This window comes from Pinus tabuliformis, chromosome 4_2 (genome assembly GCF_031772625.1).
Source record: "Pinus tabuliformis cultivar Carrire ecotype Pingquan chromosome 4_2, CPIR1, whole genome shotgun sequence".
Classification (NCBI taxonomy): domain Eukaryota; kingdom Viridiplantae; phylum Streptophyta; class Pinopsida; order Pinales; family Pinaceae; genus Pinus; species Pinus tabuliformis.
The window spans coordinates 537,488,899-537,515,396 of NC_142304.1; positions in this window are offsets into that span (position 1 = coordinate 537,488,899).

A 26,498-nucleotide genomic window follows, 5' to 3' on the forward strand; every position below is an offset into this window, starting at 1 on the left:
GACGCATCAGGTGGCAGATCCCTCTCAATCCTCTTCCTCGTTCAGCTCTCAAGTGTTCATGGCTGGAACGATCCCCATCCATGTTTCAACTCGAGCGAAAGATTATCCATCTCCAGCCGGGAAAGAGCCGGAGGTTCCCTCCAGCGCTCCTCTGTCCAGTTCTGGTCCCCTTCACATCGAACGGCCCAGCACTAAGACGATCCCCCGACCCCCTCCTAAAGGTGTACTCAAGAAGTCATCTTATAACCCCAATGCTCGTGCTGCCCAGCACTATAGCATTGTCGAGGACTTAGCTCAGGCCCCATCTGCTATGTCCGCATTAGAAGTCCTCCAGAGCTGCCCCTCCCAGAGGAAGTCCCTGCTATCAGCGATTGGTGGCATAGACCCGGCAGATTCGGATTTAATTTCTTTTGATCTCGAGGGTTTCACACAGAGACTGCCTCATCAGGTGGCCTTCCTTATACAGGTTCTCATCAACGGCAAAACGATCCATCGTACAGTCATTGATGAAGGTGCCTCAACCTGCATCATGTCAGTTGCTTGCTGGAAGGCTATTGGTTCTCCTGCTCTGAACCAGTCTCCTACGACCCTGGAAGCTTTCGATGGAAGAGAATCTCGTCCATATGGTATCCTCCCACGATTGCCTATCTCTTTAGAAGGGAAAACCGTAGAAGTAGAGGTTGAAGTTGTCGACGCTAACCTCACTTGCAATCTCCTCCTTGGACGAAGCTGGACATACGCCATGCAAGCCGTGGCTTCCTCCTTGTTCCGCGTCGTTCGCTTCCCCCATCAAGGAAGAATCGTCACGGTGGACCAGCTGTCCTTTTTTGCTTCCTCTTCTGAAGGGAACGTGCCATTCGTGGAACATACCTCCAAGTCGTTAGTGAGTGTGGGTGCTGGATTGTTCAAAGATCCCTCCTTAATGGGAGTCTTTCCCCTCCCACCTCCGAATCTCGCCCCTGTTAACATGATTTCAGCGCGTTCTGATCCATGGGTTCTTCCGCCCTTGAATCAGGAAGACTCTTGGGGTGAGATGATGCCGTTGAGTCCTGCCGAGCTCAACTACATTGAGATTGTCGCTGCATCGGCTCCCCCTCCTGAACCTGCTTTTCCAAGTAGCGTTCCCGATTCATATGATCACTTCCCCTGGTTGGGAGAGGAGGCCACTTCGGATCCCCTGAAGGAATCATTCCCCTCCGATGAGGCTATCATTGAGACTATGTCTCTCGAGGAGCTCCCTTGGTCAGATCACCACCATCGCTCTTCATTTCTCCCTCCACATTTGGAAATGGTCGCATGTCTCGAGCGGTTTGCTTCATGTGTCCCATCTCTGCCCCTCCAAACACCTGTTCAGCTATATCAAGTGTCTTCGGAAGGCAATATGGGTAACATCACGCAGACCCAGGCTATCGACATCTCTGTCAAACCAGGGATTGTCGAGAATATTTTCATTGGAGTCACATGCACTCCTGAGGAAGTTCATCTTTATACCACTTTATTTCGTGAATTTCGTGATGTCTTCGCATGGTCTTACGAGGAAATGCCCGGCATCGACCCTAGTATTGTGGTGCACGAAATACCTACTTATCCGGGCGCTAAGCCTGTTCGTCAGCGCTTACGTCCAGTGCACCCTCGAAAGGCTGCAGCCATCAAGGCCGAAGTTGAAAAGCTTCTTCGAGCTGGTTTCATCTATGCCATTCCCCTCACGGAATGGGTATCCAATATAGTCCCTGTGAATAAAAAGCAGGGCACTATACGGGTTTGTGTTGACTACCGCGATATTAATCGTGCCTGTCCAAAAGATAACTTTCCTACGCCTTTTATTGATCAGCTTATTGATGACTGCGCAGGAAGCGAGATTTATTCGTTTATGGACGGCTTCTCTGGTTATAACCAGATCAACATAGCCCCTGCAGACCAGCATAAGACAGCTTTCATTTGTCCTTGGGGCACCTTCGCCTATAAGAAGCTAGCTTTCGGTCTCAAAAATGCCGGTGCCACTTTCCAGCGTGCGATGTCGTATGCTTTTCATGATATCTGACACATCGTACAGCCTTACCTGGATGACCTCCCAGCTCATTCAGCTAAACGTCAAGACCATCCATCTCATTTACGCGAAATTTTTCTCCGCTGTCGACACTACTGTATTCGACTCAATCCGCATAAGTGTGTCTTCTGCGTAGAATCTGGCCAACTACTCGGGTTCATCGTCTCCCGGGAAGGCATCCGCCTGGATCCCCTCAAGGTCGAGGCCATTTTGAACCTTCCTCCCCCTGCTTCTTTGCAACAATTGCAGAGCTTACAGGGAAAAGCTAATTTTCTCAGACGATTCATCCCGAATTATGCCGAGGTGGCTAAAGGTTTCACACGGTTGTTAAAGCGAGACACGCCCTTTCGCTGGGACGCTATCGCCCAGGAATCTTTCGAGCGTCTTAAAGACCTTCTGGTCTTAGCTCTGCTCTTAAGACCTCCGAATTACCACCGTGACTACACTCTCTATCTTGCTGCCGCTGATACCACCATCGGCATGGTTCTAGTGCAGGATGATGATGCCGGCACCGAGCACGTTATCTACTATCTTAGCCGCAACCTTCTGGATACGGAAACTCGCTACGCATATGTCGAGAAGTTGGCATTGGCAGCTGTCTGCGCCGTCCAACGATTCCGGCATTATATCCTGTTGCGCACAACGACCGTGATCTCTGATTGCAACCCCATGACCTACATTTTGTCGCGTCAGCTGCTGGGGGGCAAATACTCGAAGTGGATTGTAATCCTCCAAGAGTTCGACTTGGAATTCACTGCAGCCAAGTCTAAGAAGTCTCTGGTCTTTCCTGAACTGCTCTGTTCCTTACCATCTCACTCTGCACCATCTCGTTCGGAGGATCATATCCCGGATGAAACATTGTTTCTCATCAGCACCCTCGACCCGTGGTACGGGGACATTATCGTATATTTACAGACGTCTTCCTTCCGTCTGAATGTATCGAAAGATGCTCGACGGCGAATTTGTGACCAAGCTCAACCCTATCGCATTTTGGGCGATACCTTGTACCGCCTCGGCGTTGATTCTGTTCTCCGCCGTTGCTTGACTCTTGAGGAGGCTGAGCGGGTGTTGAATGACTGCCACTCCGGCGCTTGTGGCGGCCATATGTCCGGATATGCTACCGCCCAGAAGATCCTCCGTGCTGGTTATTTTTGGCCTTCCATCTTCAAGGATTGCATCCTTGCTGTACGTGCATGTCACGAATGCCAGGTTTACCACCGGAAGATGCGTGCACCTGTTGCACCACTGCACCCTCTTGTCACCGTAGGTCCATTTGCCAAATGGGGCATCGATTACACGTCCTGTAACCCTCGTTCGGCCGGGGGGCATGGGTACATCATCATTGCTGTGGATTATTTCACCAAGTGGGCCGAAGCAATGCCTACATTAAACGAAGACGGTTACACAGCGGCGCAGTTTTTATTCAATCATGTCATTACTCGTTTTGGAGTCCCTCAGGCTATTGTCACGGATCACGGAAAGCATTTCCGAAATCACATGATGACGGAACTAACGACCCATCTAGGCTTGCGTCAGGATAGTTCGACACCGTACTATCCACAATCTAATGGTCAAGTCGAGGCCGTGAACAAAGTTTTGATCACTATGCTTCAACGCACCGTCAATACGCACAAGTCTAATTGGCATCTGATGCTGTTCCCAGCCTTATGGGCCTACTGGACTTCTGTGAAGGACGCCATCGGCTTCACTCCATTTCGGTTGGTTTATGTGCTGGAGGCTACCCTTCCCGTCGAATGCGAGATTCCTTCGTTGAAATTAGCTGTCGAGTTGCTTCCCAACACCACTCCGGTGGAGGAACGGCTTCTGTACCTAGAACGGTTAGACGAGACTCGTCGTTTAGCCTCTCTGGCTATCGAAGCGCAAAAGAAGAGAGTCAAAGCTCACTTTGACCAGAACATTCATCCTCGTTCCTTTGTTGAGGGAGATCTAGTACTGCTCTACGATCAAGCTAAAGATAAGCTGGGGGCAGGAAAACTCGAGTCCATGTGGCTAGGTCCCTATATCGTGAAAAGAGTTTTACAAAAGGGCGCATATGAGTTGATTGATTACGAAGGAAATCCTCTTGACAAGCCCCACAATGGGCTGTATCTGAAGAAATATTATGCATGACTTCGTGCACCCACTTTGTACATACGCGTGTTTAGTGTGTTTTGTGTGCATGATTTCATGTTTTTCTTTGGTGTGAAAGCGTGTTTACCTCTTATTGTGTTTTCTTCTTCTCGTGCAGATGCCTAGTGCACCTTATGTTGGTTTCGTTGATGGCGCCTGCCATAGTACCTGTAATTTGTCTTCTGCGACATGGGCGATCTATGATCCTCACGGAGAGTTGCTAGATCTTCAAGGAGTCTGTCTCGGTCGTACCACTAATAATGTTGCTGAATACAGTGCCGTAATTGAGCTACTAGCCGAAGCAGTTGATCTCGGCATCCGAGCAATGATGGTAAACCTGGACTCCCAACTGGTCGTTCATCAACTTAACGGGCAATATTCCGTCAGAGACCAACGTATCCTAAGGTTGTATCTACGTGTCAGATTGTTAGAAAGGAATTTTGACTATATCACATATCAACATATTCCGAGACGATTAAACACGTTGACTGATGCATTGGCAAATCATGTGTTAGACAGACATTTGCGAAATAGATAACATCATACAAGAAGACATAGAAAGCATAATAGAGTAAAGCATATGTAAATATTTTCTCAAGCATAGTTTGCATGCGTGATGTAAAGCTTGCATTAAAAACATTAAAATACATGGGTCATGTGTTGTGCAATTCATACATAAGATCACATTTGTACTGAACATTTGCATAACATAAGCAAAAACATCATCATATGTAACAAGATCCATCCAAAAATCGGTATGTATATATATCGTGTGGCGCACTGAGGCGCTCAAAAATAAGTGTATGTGTCAAAAATAAGAGTCACTGTTCTCCATACATTCGAGACATATGTCTCTCAAAACATCAAAAAGAAACCTAGGCGACTACTGTGCTGGGTTGTGCTCTCTGTAGCACACAGCCGCTCGTGCCACCCGCCTCAACAAGCGGTGCACCCTGGGTGCCACCCCCACTGTATGGATCTGGTGCTCTATGGGAACCTCCTCGACTCCCTGATAGTCTGGCACACCCTCCAGCAACCCCTCAAGGTTGCGAGCTATGGTCTCTGAAGTATCAACTCCTGGAGGGACCAAGGCAAGGACATCGGCTCCTTGCCCTTCTCTCCGTGCCTCTGGGGCTAAGCCGATGGGTCTAACAGGTCCCACATCTGCACGCAGCGACATTTATTAAGACATATGCATTAAAATAAAAAAATAAAAACATTAAAAAACTCAGAAAAATCAAAGTGTCATACCTCCATCATCCCAGTGGTCTCCCGCGGGCAGTGGCATGTCAGGATCGTTGCGGAAGTCCATACCCGCGTACGGCCAGTCCTCAACGAAAACGATCTGCTGCTCCAACCACTCTCGAAAGATCACTCCCCAAGTAGCTGGCCGGCCACCACCCCCGCGTGGCATAATGCGAGCCCACCGAGTGGCCCTCGTCTCCCGAGGACCTCTAGGAGGATCCACGGCCATAGTCTGCAGCCGCATGGCTGGCACCCGCTCCAGAATGAGTGGGAGTAGGAGCGACCCATAGCCAAACTGTTTCGACTCTCCGCGTCGACAGTTGCTGAGTTGCCTCTTCATGCTGTTGGTCACCGCAGTGGCCCAGTCAAACACTGTAGGCTGGAGACAATCAAGAGCTAGTAGCAGGTGGGTCTTCGAGGCCTCGTGGTTGGCCAAGCTTCCCGCTGCCCGGGTCACCATAAAAAGGATGGTGCGAAGAACTATATCTCTCACCGTGGGAATTGACACCTTCCCACTCCGCGATTTCTCCGCCCCTGGACATACTCGAGCCATGAGTTGGTCGAGAGTCTCGCCGCTGGGCCGTTGCCCCTCCAAAATGGGCCTCGCACCCCGGCGTGACAATCCAGTCAAGAAATATATGTCCATGTGGTCAAACTCAATGTCTTTACCGCGGATGGTAAATTTGCCGTCTATTGGGTTCCATGACCGGATCAGGAACTCAAGTAAGTCATGATGAGCTCTCAAGCGTGGAGTCAGGAAGAATTTTAGGAATCCACACGCCCGCATGGCATCTCGGCAATCTACTCTTGCAAAAGCGGCTACATCCTCCACATCGTGAGCCCTCTCTTGCCACTGGAAGGCCATTGCGTCCTGCATGAACATTAAAAGCAATTAGAATGCTGGCTAATGAAAATTTCACGTTCAAAATATAAAAAATGAAATCTGGCTGCGCCAGCGCGGCTGTTTTTAAAACAGCCGCGCTGACAATGGCGGATCCTTTGTATTTTCTCCAGGTCAGCGCGGAAGAACACAGGTTTTCCGCGCTGACCTGAAATTTGGTACGTGTAATTTTCATCGGTCAGCGCGGTCCCGAGCGGGAAACCCGCGCTGACCGAGAGCGCACCAATAGCTCAAAAAATTGCCCAATTGGGCCAATCCCACCGCCAAAATACTCACAAAAAGACTCAAAAAAGGGCGCATGGCAAGAGGAACCTACCTGGAGCAAGCCGTTCGCCGAATGGTGTCCGCACGAGGAAGAATTGGCTCCGTCAACTTCACAGCTTCACAACGTTCTCAAAGGCTCAATTTGGTAACAATGGTGAAAATGACTATTTACCTTTCTATTTATAGTAAAAATGGCTTAATTGACTATAATTTTTACGAATATGGGTTTTTGGTCATGCTTTTACCATGGATTTAGCACTTCTGTCAATGTCTTATACATGTTTCCATATGTTTTTAACATGTCGAACGGATTTATGCGGGTATTTTTATTGTGCAGGTCCTCAGAGACGGTGAAAATCATCATGGTCCTAGAAACACTTGGTCCCAAAAAATGTCGTCTTTGAGCTCTTTTCCGACATGAAACAAGAAAAGATGGCCGAGCCTCCTTTCAACTCATTAAAGGGAACGAGAGGCGGTCGTTTTAAGCTCTTTTTCCGACCGTGTAACTTAAAAAGATTGCCGGGTGTTTGTCGTTTCACACTCGTTATCGGCTCTAAAACGACGTGTTTCCGACCACTTTTTTACTTTTTCAGGTCGAAAGCACTATTTACGAAAAGTACTCCTCGATCGTAATGGTCGGGCGGTTCTTTCGGGCATTGTTTTATACTTTTTCGGGCTCGAGAGACACAACTGTACGAAAAAGGACCCCCCTGGAGTCTCCTTTTCCGCTGTCTTTTCAGACTCTCTAAACAAGAAAAGACGCCGAGTTTTTCCTTTGTCAGGCTCGTTAAACACTTGATGACATCGGGCATTGTCGAAATGACACTCTTCAAGCATATGCTATCCTCGTCAAGCTTGTCATCCAAAAATAACCGGGGTACCTGCCAGAAATGGTGGGGAAAATGGAACTGCACTCGTTGCGTCGGCAGTATGTCGCTCTTGAACATGGCGCTCTTCTGTTTCGTGTCTGGGTGGGCCCATCTCATCTTGTTTTTCACTGGCCTCCGTGGGTTTGGGTTATCCTATTTGACCTCTCATCTGCTCATTGCCATCATCACCATACCCTCTGCTCATTCGATGTCAAATACTGCCAAATCCGTTATGGTGCCGCCGATATGTTCAAGAGAAGTTGACCTCTGCAATAGTACAACCTCATCTGCTGTCTCACACAAATCATTTTTTCCTCTGTCTCGTGTCGATGATGTGGGAATCATTATGGCCCACCTTCGATCAAGGTCACTTCCTGTCGACTTCAGCTCATTATCCAGGAGGGTGACTTAGAGACTCCCTTCAGGTGCCTTAGAGCCTGCATGCCCTAATGGCAGGTTCTTCGTGTTCGACGCGAGGTTTACATCATTGGCCTCCAATCGAATGATTCCGTGGGTGTTTGACACCAGCTCATTGATTCACATGCCATGGATTGTACCTTTAGTACCTTGAGGGCCATTGTCATTATTGGTGGTACCTCTCGCGTCTGTTAACAGTTTTCATCATTGACTGGTAATCAGACGATGTTCATGCGTTTTCGACCTCAGCTCATGTATTCACATGCTTGAACTTGTACTTTGTTCGGATCGGGACGGAGCGCAAGACCCTGGATCCCTGTCTGTTATGGTCCAGGTTGCGATTTTGTGGATGATCATTACATGACTCATTGATGGATGGCTGCGCCCATACCTGAGTCTTCATGGATGGCTGCGACCATGCCTTATCATTATTATGGTCTCTTTAGCTGGGTGGCTGCGTCCATTCCACAAACCTTTTCGCATGTCCTTTGGATGGCTGCGCCCATACCTAGACTGCATGTACTTGATTATCAGAGATATTCGGTCCTTCCTGGTGGTGTTCCAGTTCGGCAAAGTGTTGTAAAGCATTTCACCCCTCCCACTCTCTCGGTCTTCATGCTTTAGGGGGCATCTGTTACACAGTAATTTGTCACTGTCTCCCTGTCAGTCACCCTACTATGTCAAGAATTCACAATAATCAAGTTCATGCCTTCTGAACTGGCCCAAAACCCACTTTTCCAAAGTTTTCCTCATCAGCGCGTCTGTTTCTAAAATATCCGCGCTGACTGGCGGCTCGTAGTGTATTCAGTGCGCTGCCAGCGCGGAAGCACATCACTTTTCCGCGCTGGTCGCATTTTATGAGCCAGCGCACCTCTCCTTTGTATTGGGTCGCGCTGATATGAATTTCCCAGTTATTGAGGCGCGACGTCAGCGCGTCAGTCGCTTTATAATCCGCGCTGATCCTGTTTGGGCGAATTTGTTCCAACAGCCAGCCTTCCAGATAACTCCAGGTTTGGTTGTTGGCTTTGTGAGTATCGACTCCCTTCTATGGCATGTCTGTTCGACCCTTTGCAACCACTTCCCTCAAGGATAAGCTCATCCTTCCACCTTTTTAGGAGACTCCTTCTCCTATATAAACTTTCACCATTACCATGAGCAACTAGTTTGGGAATGGCTTGGATTGTGTAGAGCTTATAGTGCTCAGATTGCTGCTACTATAGGTATTTGGTGTGCTAGGTGTGGAAGTGATTGATTGCTTAGGGAAGGTTGTTTTGTGTTGCTTGTGTGAGAGAGAGAGTTACTTGTCTTGGGAGAATCATTTCCAAAGGTGAATGCTTGAGACACTTGCTGACTGGCCCCTCCTGAGAAGGTTATCGACGTCAGAACATTTGGTTCTACTCTTCTCTGTTTTAATTAATAATAGATGACTGCTATTATTGTTCCATTCTCATTTGTCTATACAATGGTTAAATGTGAATTACATCTTTTCTGACTGATGTATGGTTGCTTTTATTAGATTTCACGCTTGCGTTTGTTTCCTCTTCGTGTGTGCAGGTATCTATTCACAGGGATCGCGGAGGATTGTGACCAGCCAAAGCGAAGGAGCGAAGTCAGCATCTCTTCATCAAACGACAGCGCTGGAATCCAAGTAGGTGCTCTTCACCTCTTGTTTAATTGTAATTAGGAACATGCATAGCAACATTGTTTGATTGTTGCTAGACCCCTGCTGGGCTAGTAGGGATTGCCTCTATCCGTAGAGGGGATTTACCTCTCCAACACCAGGTATATGATGAAATTGATTATCTACGGAAACAAGATGAATCTGTTAGGGATTTTAATATGCGATTTCATCTTAATTGTCTAAAGTATGATCTTGAAATTGAACTCATGGATGAAGAATCTTCGGATTATGCTGAGTATTCCCTGCCTCCTATGTCTGATCAAGCAGAAATTAGTTCAATCTTTGTCTCATTTTCTTCTAATGTGAATGAGGATTCCAATTTGAATATACAAATCACCCATGATGAAGAAAGTTCCCAAAGCCTAGGAGACATGCATGCTCTAATGCAAGAAGACAAAAGAGAGAATGCTGGAGGAAAGCCTGCCTTGGAACCAGGAGATGACTTCGATACAAGGTCAGATAATATCGTTGCAAATCAACAAATGCAGATGCCAAGGTTAGAACAGCAAACTATTTCTCTTTCAAAAAGTATCAGTACACAAAGGTATGATCTAAAGCTCGATGTCTATGATGAATCTGATGAACAAAGATTTTTCCATGATGATATTTTCAAATGCATTGTTCCAGAATCGCATTTTTCTCTTTATCCTGATGTTTTTAGTGATGATAATTTTTCCCCTCTCAATATTAAAGATATCTCAAAAAGTACAGAGGATTATTCAAATGAGTCATCATTAGGTTTTCAAGATAAAAAGACAGCTATAGAACATCCTTTGATCATTTTCAAAGAAGAACCACTTGACCTTCCTTTTCTGAAAATATATGACGAAAAAGAAAAATCTAGGGAAACCTGTAAAATCATTTATGATAGCTACTTTGACAACGATGATGTTGTTGATTTATCCCAAGTAACTCAACAAAGCTCAGATAATGAGAGATATTCTAAGTTGGGAATCATATCAGTCAATCCTCATTTCAAAGTAAAAGATCATTTGCATGATTTTACTATCCAAGACAATACCCCGATCTATGATTCATATCATGAGGAAACCCCCATGCCTGTTCACAATCATAACTTGTCTTCTGATTCACAAGAAGGAATTCGAAATTGCTCGGATCCCATAATTCTGGCCAGTTCTTGTGAAAGACAAGATATTCCAAGTCAATCCCAGTTGTGCTGTAACATTATTTGTACAGATAATCATTTCTTTCTTTCTCACTTGCACTCATTTTGTACAAAATCAGATTGTGTTTTAAATTTTCAGACTTTTGATAGATTACTGTGGTATGTTGAGCACCTTATCAAAGAACATTCGAAAGATGTGCTACCATTTTGGAAAGCCAAACTGTGTCAAGGAAGTATAGAACTTTTTCAATTCCAAGATCAATCAATATCAGACTTCCTTAGAAAACTTATTTGGCATCCAAAACATCATCAACGAAGGAAAGTACCTTTCGAAACTTGTCGGCAATTCGCGCCAATTGATAAATCTCTTTCCAGAAATTTCCATCTATTCTTCATTGATTTATTTAGTGATTTATATATGGAAACTTTCCTTTTACAAGAAATTGCTAAAAGCTCGACTTTAACGCACAGTAGGTTACAGGCCATTAAAACTAAAAAATCATATTCGCAACCTGGCTTGTCATCTTTCCTATTACGAGATCATCAATCCATAACAGAAATTCATCCTGATTTTTATGATCCAATAGGTATCCAGTTGGAAAGAAGTTTTCATGAGAAAGAGATTTCAGACAGAATTCCAACTGAAGTTACACATTCTTATTCCACATCCAACATTAACAGTCCAAGAAAAGTTTTGTTCTTAACACTGATGTTTGAAAGTTACATACGTGTAGGAATAAAAATGAAAAGATGGCTCCACTGGAAATATCATTTCACCTAGTTAATTTTCTGTATATAGTTATAATAGGAGTAGGAGTAGTTTAGCTAGGTTATTAGGTTTACTTTTAATAGTTTGTAGGCAAAATAAGAGAAGAGATTATCCCTATTCTGTACATAACCCTAGGGAATGTCTACCTCTCATTTCGTTAAATATTTTTCTCCATAATAAAATTTGCTATGGTTAACAGCATTTGACATTTACTAAAGACACCTTTTCTCTATCAAGATTTTGAACTTCTGCTTTTATGAACAACAAATCTTTTGGAAACTTGATCTTTATTATCAATAGAACTTTAACCCAGATATGATACTAGTTTCAACTCCAAGAAATTTGAAGAAAGCAATCTTAGTGAAGAAATTGTTTTATGTCAGTACAATGAAAGGCATCAATAGCAAAATAAGGATTCTCTGTAGAAACAACCATTTCCAAAAAGCTCTATTATTGTCGTCCAGAGATTTCTTAAGGAAAAACAATGACTTCCTCCCTGCTAAAGGAAATCGCAGCATTCAGAGGAACAATCCGAGAAAACACTATATCTCAAAGAATAAGAGGTCTCATCACGAGCCAACTTATCATGATCACATATATTATAACTTTCTGACTTTGCCAATACTGTCCACCAAAACAAGGCAACGACTCAAGATTGTTGAAATCAAAAGACAAGGGGTCTCATCACGAGCCAGCTTGTTCAACAAAAGTGTAAATCAAGTGAATGACTGTGTCATAATTTGGCCACCAAACCAAGACATTTTTCTTTAGAGAATAAAAAAGGAAAAAAGTGTCAAAATGGGGTTTTCTCTGAAAAGTTGTAAATAGCCTTAAGTAGGATAAAGGATCATTACTGGATAATAGGTAACCCTGTCGAGGCTATGGACGCCTGCTGGCAGCAGAGGCTCTACCTGCGACAAAGAAGCATATTTAAAAAGGTTACTACACAGGGAAGACTTTATTTTAATTTTTACAAGACCAAGTAATGGCTAATGTAAATGCAAGGACAAGCTGAGGATGCAAGTAATTAAAATAGAAAGAGTTTGAAACAAAATATCATTGACAGTTTGAAGTATAATATGCTTTATCTTTTTATAATAAAGTTTAAGTTTTCTGAGAAATTTTTTTGTTTCGGAAGTTTGAAAAACGTCAATAGAAGATCAGAGATAACTGGTTCTCCCAAGTGAATCGCTAATTGTTGTGGCCAGCAACACCCCCCCCTTGTTCATTTAAGTGTTGTCCAAAATACTAAATGAATGGGGACCCTTAGTTAAATTTTAAAGAAAAAAGCAAGAGTTTCCTTTCTTCAAAATAAGGTTACCATCGTAAGCTTAGAAAGGTCTTTTGAATATTTTTAACCTAAGTCTATGATAAGGGAAATATCTTTAAAACCGCGTTGCAAAAAAGATAGGAAATGCCTCCATTTCTCTATAATATCGGTATGCGCAAGACTCTCGTGTTAAGCATAATATCGCATCGCAATAAAGTAATACTCATAAGGAAAACACTTCAAGATTTACCGATCTACGATAACATCGATCGCAAGATCGCATATCGCAGAAATGAGCTAGCAAGATTCGGCAAACATTAAACTTCTGCGACCTGCGATGTTGCGATCGCTGCGATATTATATTCGCGCGATCTGCGATGGTGCGATTTGCGATGGCGTGATCTGCGATGTTACATAAGCAAATCATAAATCACTTCATCACAAATCCTTCAGGCACGCCATTCAAAGAAAAGCCACTTACCATAATCTGACTCAAGATCATGCGCTTTTAATGATAGTAAATGAATTAGTTTTAAGTTATTAAATGAAATAAAGACGCGTGCTTTTGTAAAGAATTACTTCACGTAAGGTCGCATATTTGATATATCTGTCGCATTTAAAACTCTCCCATCACCTTTCTTGATCAGTCATTTCCATTTCACTCCTGAGCTGCAGGAACGAAGAGCTAAAGATGATTCAAAGCCAAACGCAGGAAGAAATGGGAAAGAAAAATAAAGCTCAAGGCTCTGAGGCGAAGGAGAAGACGAAGGTGATGGCGCCTTTGTATACAGACACAGCCTGTAACAAAGACGCAGGGATATCGACATGGGAAAGCATGTACAGACTGCTTGAAGAAGAGAATCCTAGAATAATGAAGGTTGCTGCTGTCGCGGGCTCACAACGCTCTTCCGAGGCGTCCTTAGAGGAGCTAGCATGTTCATTTCTTCACCGGATAGCAGCAAGGCCCAAAATTCTACCATATATGGATATGATCAAGTGGATACTTGACAATGTAGAGATGAACAACAGACAATTCAAGGTTCAAGGACACGGGCTCATCGGATCATTCGTTGCGCAAGATTTAAAACTTATGTATCATCTTCCTGAACCGCAGGTGACTTACAATGCACAATTCGTTAAGAAATTTGTGGCAGAGAACCCAAACCTAGCAGAGACCACCAAAGATTGGTCCAGAAAAGAGGAGCCGCTCAAAAAAGACAAAAGGAAGGCCATATGGCCTCAGTTTCCTACAGAACAAGAAGCGGAGACAGCGGCCACACAAGCAAGCATTCTTATCGACTGTGTAAATGAGAATTTACACAGGGCCAATTTAATCGAAGAGACCACCCCGGGGTACCTACCAAATAAGCTATGACTAGAAGCAGAATGGAAGCAGAAGGCACAAGAAAAGGGAAAAGCGATCCAAGCATTAAACAGGTTAAATTGGGAGTGTTACTGGGCATACTTGGTCAAGCCGCATAGTCAATGGATGACTATGAAATGCATCATAAACGCGGCCGAAAAAGTAGTGCCAGCTCTCATAGATTATGTTTTCACAGCCCAGCTCAGCGCAGAAGTCAGCTAGCCGACTCTCCTCAAGCCCATGATGAACACTTGCAGCTTTAAAGACCAAGTTCAGAAGTAGCCTTATTTTAGAATGTTGTTTTTTCTTTAAAATTAGATTATAAAAAGGACGGTCATTTGAAAACCGCATCCTAAATTTTGTAAAAACACTATTATCAGAATTAGGAAGTAGTATTTTAACCCTTCTCAGCATTTAGAGAAGGGTCTAGAAATTTGTCAAAAACTTGTCCTCGGAACATGCACTTCTGCACCCTCAGAGGAGGTTTTGATGAATGGATGGATCGAGATTTATTAATGTTTTCATTTGATGTCTGCTACTGATGTTGCACTTTTGTACTCTTAGTAGATGTTAGAACAAGTAGAGATAAATCGTTTTTGCTTGAAACTTATGAGTAGGATTAGTCATAAATGGTACTTTTATCTCTTGGCCATTTCTGCTTATATTCTTAAAGTGATATACAGTTTTCAGTTGTTTATATGTTACTGCATGAATGTATGAGTTACCATTTGGCACTTCTGTACGGTGGAGTCATGTGTTTATGTTTAATATATGAATAACTTATTATGCGATATGCTGTTCACAACTGTTTTGCCTAACTTTTTATGCAAAGTGGTTTATCTTAATTGATTTATATTCTTATGATAGCTGAATGACCTTTATTACCAGTTATTGTTTGAAATCTCTTTAGATCGCATAATAGAAGAAATACACCCCGGGTTAGCATAGCTTAGATGTGTTGTTTCTCATTAGATTACAATAGCATAGAGTTAGTTTAAAAGTTTGAATTAAATTAGCTTTAAGTACTCTTAGATCAGCATCATCCAACTCTGCACACACACACACCCTTAGATTGGGAAACTGGTCCCATTATCCCCAGTCGGACCCGCTATACCAAACGGATAAGGAGCTGCCAACCAAGGTCCGGACCGGGTGGGTATCCCCCTTGTTGTCGACCCGATTTTCGGGGCTTCAACACAATGGGAAAAAGAAAGGACGAGGTAAGAAAAAGAACCGGGATGGGAAGGTTGACGCAAATAAATCCGGCAATAATGCTGGTGGTGGTAGAAATGAGTCTAGAAAGAAAGTCAAGTTTCCATGCAAGTTGTGCAGTGGAGACCATTTAACTCACCTCTGCCCCAAGATTGAAGACGCTCAGCGCTTGTTAGGGCAGCAAGGGACTTCTAGTTCCCAGGCTGTGTTAACCAACCCTTTTCCCCAAGGGCAACAACTTCTTGCTGGCGCGAGTTCAAACCCTGGAACCTCTACAGGGGGCAACCAGGAAGGGGACAAGTCATCAAATGTTTTCATGATGGGTTCCCATGCTAATGTGGCCACACGATCACACGATTATGGTAAAGGTGAAACTTCCAAGGGTAAATCAGTTCCCGAAACTAACAACCCACTTCATATTGAGCGACCTTCTGTTGAGACTATACCACGGGTACTGAAAGGTTCCGCTAAACGCGTGACTATCAACCCTAATATTAGGGCAGCCCAGAATTACTCCATTGTTGAGGATCTGGCTCAGAGTCCATGTGCTATGTCCGCTTTAGAGGTTCTCCAATCATTTCCTGCTCAAAGAAGTGCCTTGCTATCGGCAATGGGGGTAGTGGATCCAAGTAATTCCTTAGCTCTCACTTTTGATATGAATAATGTCAAAAAGAGACTTCCTCATCACATGGCTTTCTAGATAAAGTCTACCTACCAGAAAACGAATATTTTTCGGATGGTTATAGATGAGGGATCTTCCATGTGTGTCATGTCTATGTCATGCTGGAAGGCCATTGGATCATCGTCCGTTGTTCCTTCACCTACCATCTTGACAGCGTTTGATGGTCATTCTCATAGGCCATACGGGACTATCCCGGCCTTTCCTATATGTGTTGGAGGGAAGGTCGTTACTATTGAAGTAGAAGTCATTGATGCTAACCTAGACTACAATCTCCTCTTAGGAAGGAACTGGGTATACGAAATGGAAGCCGTTGTTTCGACTCTGTTTCGTGTCGTTTGCTTTCCTCATGAAGGGAAAATCGTTAAGGTTGATCAATTGGATTACTCTCCAATCGATCCTCGAGCAACTTCGGATTCTACTATTCCCTTAGTGGATAACCCCCATCCGCCTACTGAGAATATAGGAGTCGGGATGTACTCTTCATTGATAGGTACGTTTGATCTTCCCCCGCCTACAGCTAGAATAGATACGATTTCATCCTCCAGGGACCCTTAGAGTTTGTTCAAACTCCTTATTTTTCGGATCCTGGAACCTCAGCTTCATCTGTGCCCACATTAGGCGATGGCAAGGTGGGTGGAATCGAATCTCTTATGTCTATAGTAGAACCTAGATGTGAATCTATCGATAACTCTGTAGACGATCATCCTACTCCTTCCTCAGAGAACGAGTTAGATGATAATGTGGCTCATATTCGGACCCTTAATTCCACTTCTGTGTCGGATTGCTTGGATATCATTTTTCCATCTGACGAAGCAATATTTGAAGCAATGACGACTGTAGATCAACCTTTGGAAGATTTGTGTCGTTCTTCATATTTTCTTCCTCCTTCACATGAAGTTGAATCTAGGTCCTCCAGTCTGACTAGCGATGTTTGTACGGTTCCTTTGGCTCCAACACAGTTATATGCCGAAGGAAGTATATTGATTGGTTCGATAATTGTACCTATAAACATCCCTAGGAGCAAGTTGGCGGAGCCCCCTGACAGGCTCTACCTCAGGAAGTACTTTGCTTAGTTTTGGCCAAGCAATGGCTTCTTTGTACATTTTGTATATTTGTACATATATCATCGAGAGTTTTTTGATATCAACACTTTTTGGTCTGCTGTGACAGGTGTTGATGGATGACTTGGTCTATTTTGGGTTTGTCGATGGTGCTAGTCGGCACACTCGGAATCTTGCTTCTGCAGCTTGGGTACTCTATTATCCAACTGGTCAATTGATGGTATCAAGAGGCGTATGCATCAGTCCCACTTCAAACAACATGGCTGAGTATACTACCATCATTAATTTACTATCCGAGGCAATTTCTTATGGAATTGACTCGTTGGTAGTTTATCTTGATTCTCAATTGATAGTGTCACAATTAAACAACATTTATCGGGTAAGGGATCCATGTTTATATCGCCAGTATTTAAGGGTGAGGTTGTTGCAAAGATCATTTACTTATATTAATTATTTGCACATTCCAAGATCTCATAATTGGTTAGCTAATTCTATTGCTAATCAAGCATTAGACTGACACATCAATCATTCATCACAATAAAATCAAGCATCAAAAAGTCAAACTGTATATATATATATATATATATCTAGATATATATATATATATATATATATATATATATATATATATATATATATATATATATATATAGATATATATATATAGATATATCATAAAGCGTCTCGAGTGTACATATGTTTGTCCAAAAATATACAAAAATGGGACTCAGATGCCCATAATCATGTCCAGCATATCTAATGCCCCAGCTCAGGATGAGCGGCTAAGTAGGTAACTATCGCATTGGCCACACGCCGAAAAGTGTGAACCCAGTCATGTGGCATGCCAACTACATGGCGCTGCATATCCTTAGGAAGGTCCTCTATAGCAGCCATCGGTACTCTGCAACTCAGTCTCGCCAAGTGTCATTGGACGTTATGTAGAGTTCATTCTGTATCAGCAGCCGCCTCTTCCTCGGCCGCGTTGTCCATGCCGCGGGAACCCATCTGGTCGTACGAGCCCAATATTTGGAACATGATCATCATATCAGTAATTTGAATCCCATCAAAAATATTTTTCAAAATTCATCATTATATTTGAAAAATCCAAAAAAATCATAAAATAAAAATTTCTTACCAATGTCGCCCCATGTTGCATTCGGTGGTAATGCTAGATCAGGATCTCCTTGGAAATCCAACCCAGCATAGGGGTAGTCATCTACGGCGATGATCTGCTGATCCCACCAGGTAAAGAAGTCATTGTCAAATGCAGTCCGTGGGACCTCCCCACCCCCTAGATGTTTCATCAGGTCAGCCCACCGGCCCATGCGTGGATCTCGTGGGGTGCTGATGGAAACTGCTACCCTAGGGTGGAGTGCGGGGACTTTCTCGAAAAAGAAAGAGCACAGGATAGTCCCATATCCAAAGTTTTTGGTCTGTCCCCTCTTGATAGAAGTGAGCTGGCTCTTCATGTTGGCCAGAAGAGGAGTACACCAGTCAAATACAGTGGTAAGACAATCAACTGCCACGCTCATGGTTAGCCGTGATTCCTAATCCAGAGAGGCTGATCCGTTCACTTGAGCTATGGTGAACAGGATTATCCTCAGTGATAAACTCGCCACATGTGTGATGGAAATCTGGCTCCCAACCTTCTTGGGATGTCTCGGGCAATATATCTGTACGTAGTCCTCGATCGTGAGACTGCTCTGTGTCCTGCCCCGGGAATGTACTACCTCTCCCCTTCAGGAAAGGCCTGTGATGAAATAGATATCCTCCACTTCTATCCTGAGTGGCATTTGGTCAATCATAAAGGCATCCTCCTTGACATCCCAATAATCAATGAGCATCTCAAGCAGACGTGTGTTTGCTTTCATATTCGGCAGTTTGAATAATTTAAGCAAACCACATCCCCGTAGGGCATTCTAAGCTTCAGGATCGTTCATGACTTCATTATCCACCGCGGCATGCCCTCTTTCTCACCAGGTGACTGTCATTCTGAGCAAAAAATGATTTTCAACCGTTAGTTTTTTGGTTAAAAATGTTCGCGGTGTATACGCAGGTCCCTGTCCACACAGTCGCGTATAGGGCCCGCTTGTATGCGGGTTTCATATTACCAACCCGCGTATACGCCGCGGTGAAATTTTTGGCAAAAAATTCAACAGTAAAACATTAATTAAAAATCTTAAAACTAGTCACAATCAATTGCAAGATAAGTATAAGAGTTACCTGGAGGTTTTTGAAGAATCTGAACGGTTGAATTTGGCGTATGGGAAGTTTGCTCCTTTTGCTCCAATTCTTTGCTCTCAAACTCAAATGGTGAAAATGGTGAGTCCAAAATCTCTTTTATAGGTTTTGAAAATGCAAAATTTTTTCAAAATTTTATTTTGTTTGGCCTCATGTGACTTTTAACTTGGGAGCTTGGAATGTCGAGAATGGTTTGATTTTCATGACATTTTGGTTGTTTTTTCAACAGTTTCGAGACGGTTCCATGATTGCTGACCCGTCATGGCAGGTATCATTTTCTCACTGGCATATAGGTTAGGGACACCATTTTTTCGTTGCATTATGCATACTAGCCTCCATTTGTCGATACACTAGCCATAAGGTCGATCCCATCGTGTTATGGTTCATAAGCCATCTTCACTCGCCGATTCTTTAAATCATGACACGATGGTAGAGCCATCCTTTACATGGGCATCGTAGTTAGCACCTCACTGACATTTGTTGCCCATGCTGCTCCGATTTGAGTAGGCTCGGGAGTCCTCTGTAGTCCCGCCATGACTTATGCGTTGAAGACTCATTCCTCTTAACTTCTTCGCTTTGTTCTGGCCTTATACCCTAGAGGCTCCTTTGTGTTGAGTTGTACTACTGCATTGCATGTTGACCACTTGCACCTTTTGGCTTAGAGTCGGCTTCACTTGGACTCGTGTTTAAGCCAGCTTTTGACCATGACGATTGCAAAATCAACCTTTCATACCTTTGACTTCTGCAACTTGACACACCTTGACCCGTGGAAGGAATGCACCTTTGAGTGTCATTGACCAGTTTTCACCTCCCTGCATCGAGCATAGGAACGTTACATTCCCAGGAACTAGATCATCTATTTCATCGACACTCGTTCTTTCCATTATACCATAGCATTCTTTTATTCTTTTTCAAGCTTAACAAAAAAAGACAAAAAAATTAAATATTCCAAAAAAGAGTGGGAATGGGACAGTATTTCCATTTATTGTCGGCAGCTAGAGTCAGTCGTGTCGCCCTTGAACAAAGCACTCAAAGAAAAGTCTCCTCCATTTTGGCGGGATTTAGTTTGACTTAGGTATGCCTTAACCTTGTTATTGAGTCAGTTCTCCCTCGATTGGTTATCTCTTCCAATCATATGGAGGGTTCGTTCGTGCCTCCTGCATGACGAACTTATACAGAGTCATCATATGTTGCCACATAGTCACATTGAGTCGTGCTTTTGTTCAAGGGAAGTTAGCCTGAGTCGGCCTCTCTGCGGTGTCCCTTGACTCATTTTTCAGTTGGCCATCCCTGGTTGTCAATATCATGTCTATCATCACATCAGCTATATTGGTCCTTTACTCGTGCCGGTTTGAGAAGGTCTCCATTGACTTCTTGTTGGCGGGTCTTGTCCTTATCGATGACGACATCTTGCTCTGAGGATAGGCCTAGAGCTGCACCCTGGCCCTATTTTCATTATTGATAGGTCACCTTGTGCTCAGCATCGATCAGTATCATGGGTCTTTGACTAAGTGGTTTCCCTTGTGTTCGACATCAGCTTACATTATCACACATTGGGATTCATGTAGTACCTTGGTTTCCATTTTACCCTATTGGTGGATACCTCGCCTTTGTGTCAGCTTCCATTATTGGTTGGTTCAGAGGGTTTCTGTCATGTGCTAGCCACATCTTGTGTATGCTGGAAACGTACTTCGGTTGGGTTACTACATCTCTTTCATCCGATTCCTTCCACATTATTGGCCTACGGGTTACACTGGCGCTAGATTGATGAAGGATGCCTTAATGCCTTCCTTCTAGCAGATCTTTCCCTATCGACTCCGACTCATTGCTCTGGGGCAAAGATCTAGAGTCCATTTTGCAGTACCTTGGGGTTTGCAGTCATTAGTGGCAGATCCTTCACTATCGACAGTGGGAAACCATCATTGTCTCCTGATCGATAGATTCTTACAGGTGTTCGACTCCAGCTCATCTACTCACACTTGTTAGATTGTACTGGGTACCTTGACGCTCATTATCATTATCGGTGAGTAGTCTCGCGTTTGTTAATAGTATACATCAATGACTGGTAATCAAACGATTTATCACATGGTCGAATTCAGATCATTTATTCCCATGGTGTAGAAACGTACCACGGCGGTCGGTGAAGACCTTAGGTTGTGTTAGCGCTTGAGATTTCACCTAGGCTGAGATAGACAAACTCTCAAGGCTACATCAAACCATTTCACCTCGTAGCTAGCCCTACGAGGTATGAGAAGGCTCTCTCGGGTCAGATTCGATAGATCTTTAAATATGATTAGGCTGACCAATTAATAATAAAGATTTTAGGCTAGTAAATTGATAAGGGGGTTGATTTAATGATTTTTGGTGGCAATTGGTGGAAGTGCAATTCAAGGTGCGGGGATTGAGCACAGTTTTCACAGGGGGATCTAAGGGGCAAGGTAGGAATGAGTGCTGATGCCTTAATCTGAGATGGATGATCAGAAATGATAGAGGAGAAGCTAAAGAGGGAAAACACACAATTCGAATCCTCTCTAGACAGTAGAAAACATTAAAATTGAACAAACTAAAAAGCTGAGCATGTCAAAACATGAGTTCAAACTTTACCACTTCATCTGTCCAATTTAGAAGCATAAGAGAGATGTGAAACACATAAACAAACTTACAAGAACATGTAGAGAACACACCATCAACAATCAGATCCACAAGAATCCTCAAAGATGTCTGTAAAACCCTGGCTTTCCTTGCCTTCAATTGCAGAAATAGATGCACAATATACAATAAAGCTTCCTTACACAAGAGTCCAACCATGAAAATGAGAAGGAGAGAGCATAATATAGACCATCTAGACCATCTAACTTCTTTCCCCACCTCTAGGGGTCGAGCTCAGCTTCCTAGGAGCAGTTTGAACTAATTCTAAACTAAGAACTAGAAAATAGGCAGCCCAACAACTTGCCTCTATTACTTAGCTAACTCATCCATGCATTAATTTTTCACTTTTTACATCATGGAAGCTTCTAGAAGGGTAAAGAAAGATAAAATCTACCAAAGTGCCATGAACATATTACATTTATCCATCATCTACAAGTAAAAATAGTCAACCATAGTCAAAACAGTGTTTTTTGACCAAAAATGTGAATTCTGGCAAATCTGGAAGTTTTGGTCGCGCCCCTGGAAGTTCTGGTCGCGCCCCTTCACAGCTGTTTTTGAGTGGGTTCCACTGGTCCAAATCAGGTGCAAGATGGCTCATTGGAAAGCTTGGCCTGTCTACTTTCCATCCCAAGTGGAATTTCTGAATTTGGTGTTGATTTGACCCCTCAAAAACCATTTCTCCCAAGGTCACTTTCTGCAACTCAAAAAGTGGGCAGAAAGTCATTTTTTAGGTGTATTTTGAGCTTTTGGAGGCTCAAAACTCAAAATCAGGCTTCTCCCAAGTATTGGTAATTTTTCTTTTTGAATGCCCTTTCCAAAAATGCCAAGTTTTCAAAATTCCGAGCAGCCCTTCAAACTGGTCTCACCCGGGGTGAGACCAGTTCTTGGGAAAAACCTGTAAATTGCACAAAAAATTCACAAATGACAAAATTTTCTCCAAATTTCTTGAAATTTGGGCTGGGAGTCCCCAATCAAGTACCATGCTCAGTCAAAGAGGCTTTGGCCAAAGTTTGGAGTGGATCGGGCATTTTCCTTCGTTTTTGTGTTTTGGCCAACCGTCATTGGAGCACCTTCGTTCTCGCCGGTACTTTTGACATTTCTCTCAAACCATGACACCTGTGTAAAACGTGAAAGAGGTTTTTCTTCCTTAGCATGTTGTGGACAAAAACCTCTCTCATTTTTGCAAAATTCATCTTTGATTGCTCAGAAACAGCTTTTGAGTGCAACTTGTCCCGATGTGTGAAGCAAGGAATTTTGTCGAAATGGAGCGAGATGAAGGGGATAGGGGGCTTCTAAATTCTTGGGGAAATTTGTGGAAGTGGGGAGGGATGTTAGGAAGCAGGAGAAAGTGGAATCTCAGTGACTAAGTGAGGGGAAGGGGTCGAAAATAGCAAAACACAGGCCCAACCTAGAAAATTGCCAGGTTGTAGCTAGAAACTAGGGTTTGTACAAAAATGAGGAATTTGGCGGATCTAAGGGATGGGAAGTGTTTTTTAAGGTACTTTAAGGATAGGGGAAGGTGTATGAACATCAGGAAACAAGTTTTGCCGGTGATTTGACCATCCAAGAAAAATTGCCTTCAAAACCCTAGGAGAGGGAAATGACCTTGCCTGGGTGGCAACTGAAGCATGAACAAGGTGTCAAATGACTCATTAGACACTGACATGATAATGACAACCCTCTGAATGATGATACACTCAGCTGAATGATGACATAGACTGACATTTGGGCAAACTTTGAACAGAGTGAAAGGAAACCCTAGACCTAATGCCTAGTGACCAAATTTTGCTTGAAAACTCTTTGAAATGACAAAATTTGACCTTGACACTTCAAAATCACTTTGTAAGAGCATATTTGATCACTGTAGGAAGGCTGGAAAGACTGACACTAACAGGTTGTATCCAATGGGGATGGTAGCTCCTTGGAGGTGCCAAGAACCTTAGACATCTGGGAGAGCAGACTAGTGCTTGCAACCATTGGGCGATGGAGTCATGATTTACACCTTTGACACAAAACTTTGACACATTTATTGAATGAAAACTTGACTGAAACCTAACTGAAACTTGACTCAAACCGACTCGATGGCAAACTGAAATAACTTGAAAAAAACTCACTCAATAGACCAAACACAAATGACTCATGACTGACTTAACTAAAACAAGAGAAGGGCAGCAATCCATCAAGATGTGAAATCATGATGACAACCACCTGTATTTCTTACAAGACAATATACATCAAACTATATCAAAATGCCAATGTAACCAATCAAGCAGATGCCTTCTTGATTGATTCTCCTGATCAGATCTTCTGGTCAACAATAGATACTGGTAACTGGGCATCCAAAAGCATAGCTGACCATGATCTCCTTCATCACTGAATACTGCAATAAACACCATCACTGCTGGCTGCAACAAACCTACTAGAGGATCGTGAAAAACATGAAGAGTTGCCACTGCTACCTCCTGCTGAAAGAACAAGGTTTCCTTTGCTTCAAATTCTGATCTACCTTCATCATGTGCTTCAGTAAAAGTATGCTCATGGGCTTCAAAAAATTCTGAACAAGTAGATGAGCAGATCTCTTCTTGGAAAAACATTTCAGCACATGAAACATATAAAGAATCTGAAAGGTAATCCTGTATGCTATAATCTTCGGTGGTCAGACAATATGGTAGGTGATCTTCATATGATATGACAGCCAGATTCTCATTACATTCTTCAATCATAAGGAAAGAAACTTCAGCTGATTCTTGAGGTGCAAAAATGACAGTTCTATCATCTACCATAAATTCATCCAAAGGAACTGTTTCACTTACTTGAATGAAGATCTCACCTTGATTTTCATGAACTGACTGAATTACCTCCTCATGCAGGCCCTGTTCTGATGGCATGAGAACATTTGGATCAAAAGCTTTGTCTATGGTCTCAACAACAAAACCTTCTTTTTCAGAAGAGGAAGAAGGTCCACCATCATCTTCTTGACCATGTGCACACTGCATTTCTACGTTGACTTGAGCTGGAACAAGACCTCTCAAAAGTAGATCTATCTCATCTTCAGATAGAGGAGATAATAACTTTTGTTTTCTTTTGTTCAAACAGTGATTGTCTTCATATGACATGGCAATCAAATTATCATTTCCCACTGAGTTATCAAAAGAAAATTTCTCACTTACCTGAACATAGATCCCATCTTGTTGTCCATGAAATGACGAGATTACCTCCTCATGAAGGCTTTGTTCTAATGATGGTTTGACAGTATGATTGAGAACATGTGGATCCATTACTGTGTTTTCTACATTCCAGATCTCTTCAACAGCTGATTTCTCTTTGATGGGCTTCAACATAAGATATGCTTGGTCATCACAATCTGAATGTAGATCTAAAACAGTTGACTGGTCATTGTCAAAATCTGCAAATGAAACTTGAGTTCTCGGCATGCTGTCGTCTTCTATGGACAGATCTGAAACAACATTTGCTCTTTCCTCATTTTCAGCCATATGGAAATCTTCAGCCTGCTGATCTTGACAAGTATCTAAGATTTCTGTGTGCTGCTGAAACGGATTCTCATACAGAACCTCCATGATCTCATAATCCATAAAATTATCATCTTCATAATATTTCTCAAGGCTTTCGATAAAACTATAAGCATGCTTGCAGCAGTCATGAACCAAATTTAATGATGGATAAGAAACTTGATATCTTTCAATGAACAAGACATGAAAATCCTTTAAACAGTAAATACAAGCAGGCGGCAAACTTTCATACCATATTTGGGCTTTACCTTCCAGAGTGGCCAAGAATATCTTCATCAAGCAATCCTCAGGAAAATCGATCTTGAATTTGCGAATATGCATATGAAATCTGACTAGATGTAAAGCAGCATCCTTCTTACCATCATCATTAAATATAGGCAAATTCCTTGACCAATCTACCTTCGGAATTTTATTTGGAAAACCGGGGATGTGATCTCGGCTCAAGGGAGCATATCTTCTTGCGATTAGGTCCATCATGAAAAGCTCAAAGCTACTGATCTTTCTGCAGTGAAGTCACCATGAAGCACAGGTTGCTGGATTCTTCAGTGAAAGGAGTCGCCAAGTGAATGATTTCAGCCTTTCAAGTGTCTGATCGTTGTTCACCATCAACAATCAGATCTGAACTTGATACATGTACCGGGGTACAGTGTCAATGAAGCGCTATGTTCACAAATCCCACGGAGATAGACTGAAGCAGCGTTTATCTACTTGCGCTGATGTAAAACAAGAGCGTTTTCGAAGGCTTCTGGCGTAACTTCAGGCTCCGTCTAAGACTTATGAAATAACACGACAATGAGCAAACGATTAATATGTTCTCCCCAGTATGGTCGCCAATATGTTAGCGCTTGAGATTTCACCTAGGCTGAGATAGACAAACTCTCAAGGCTACATCAAACCATTTCACCTCGTAGCTAGCCCTACGAGGTATGAGAAGGCTCTCTTGGGTCAGATTCGATAGATCTTTCAATATGATTAGGCTGACCAATTAATAATAAATATTTTAGGCTAGTAAATTGATAAGGGGGTTGATTTAATGATTTT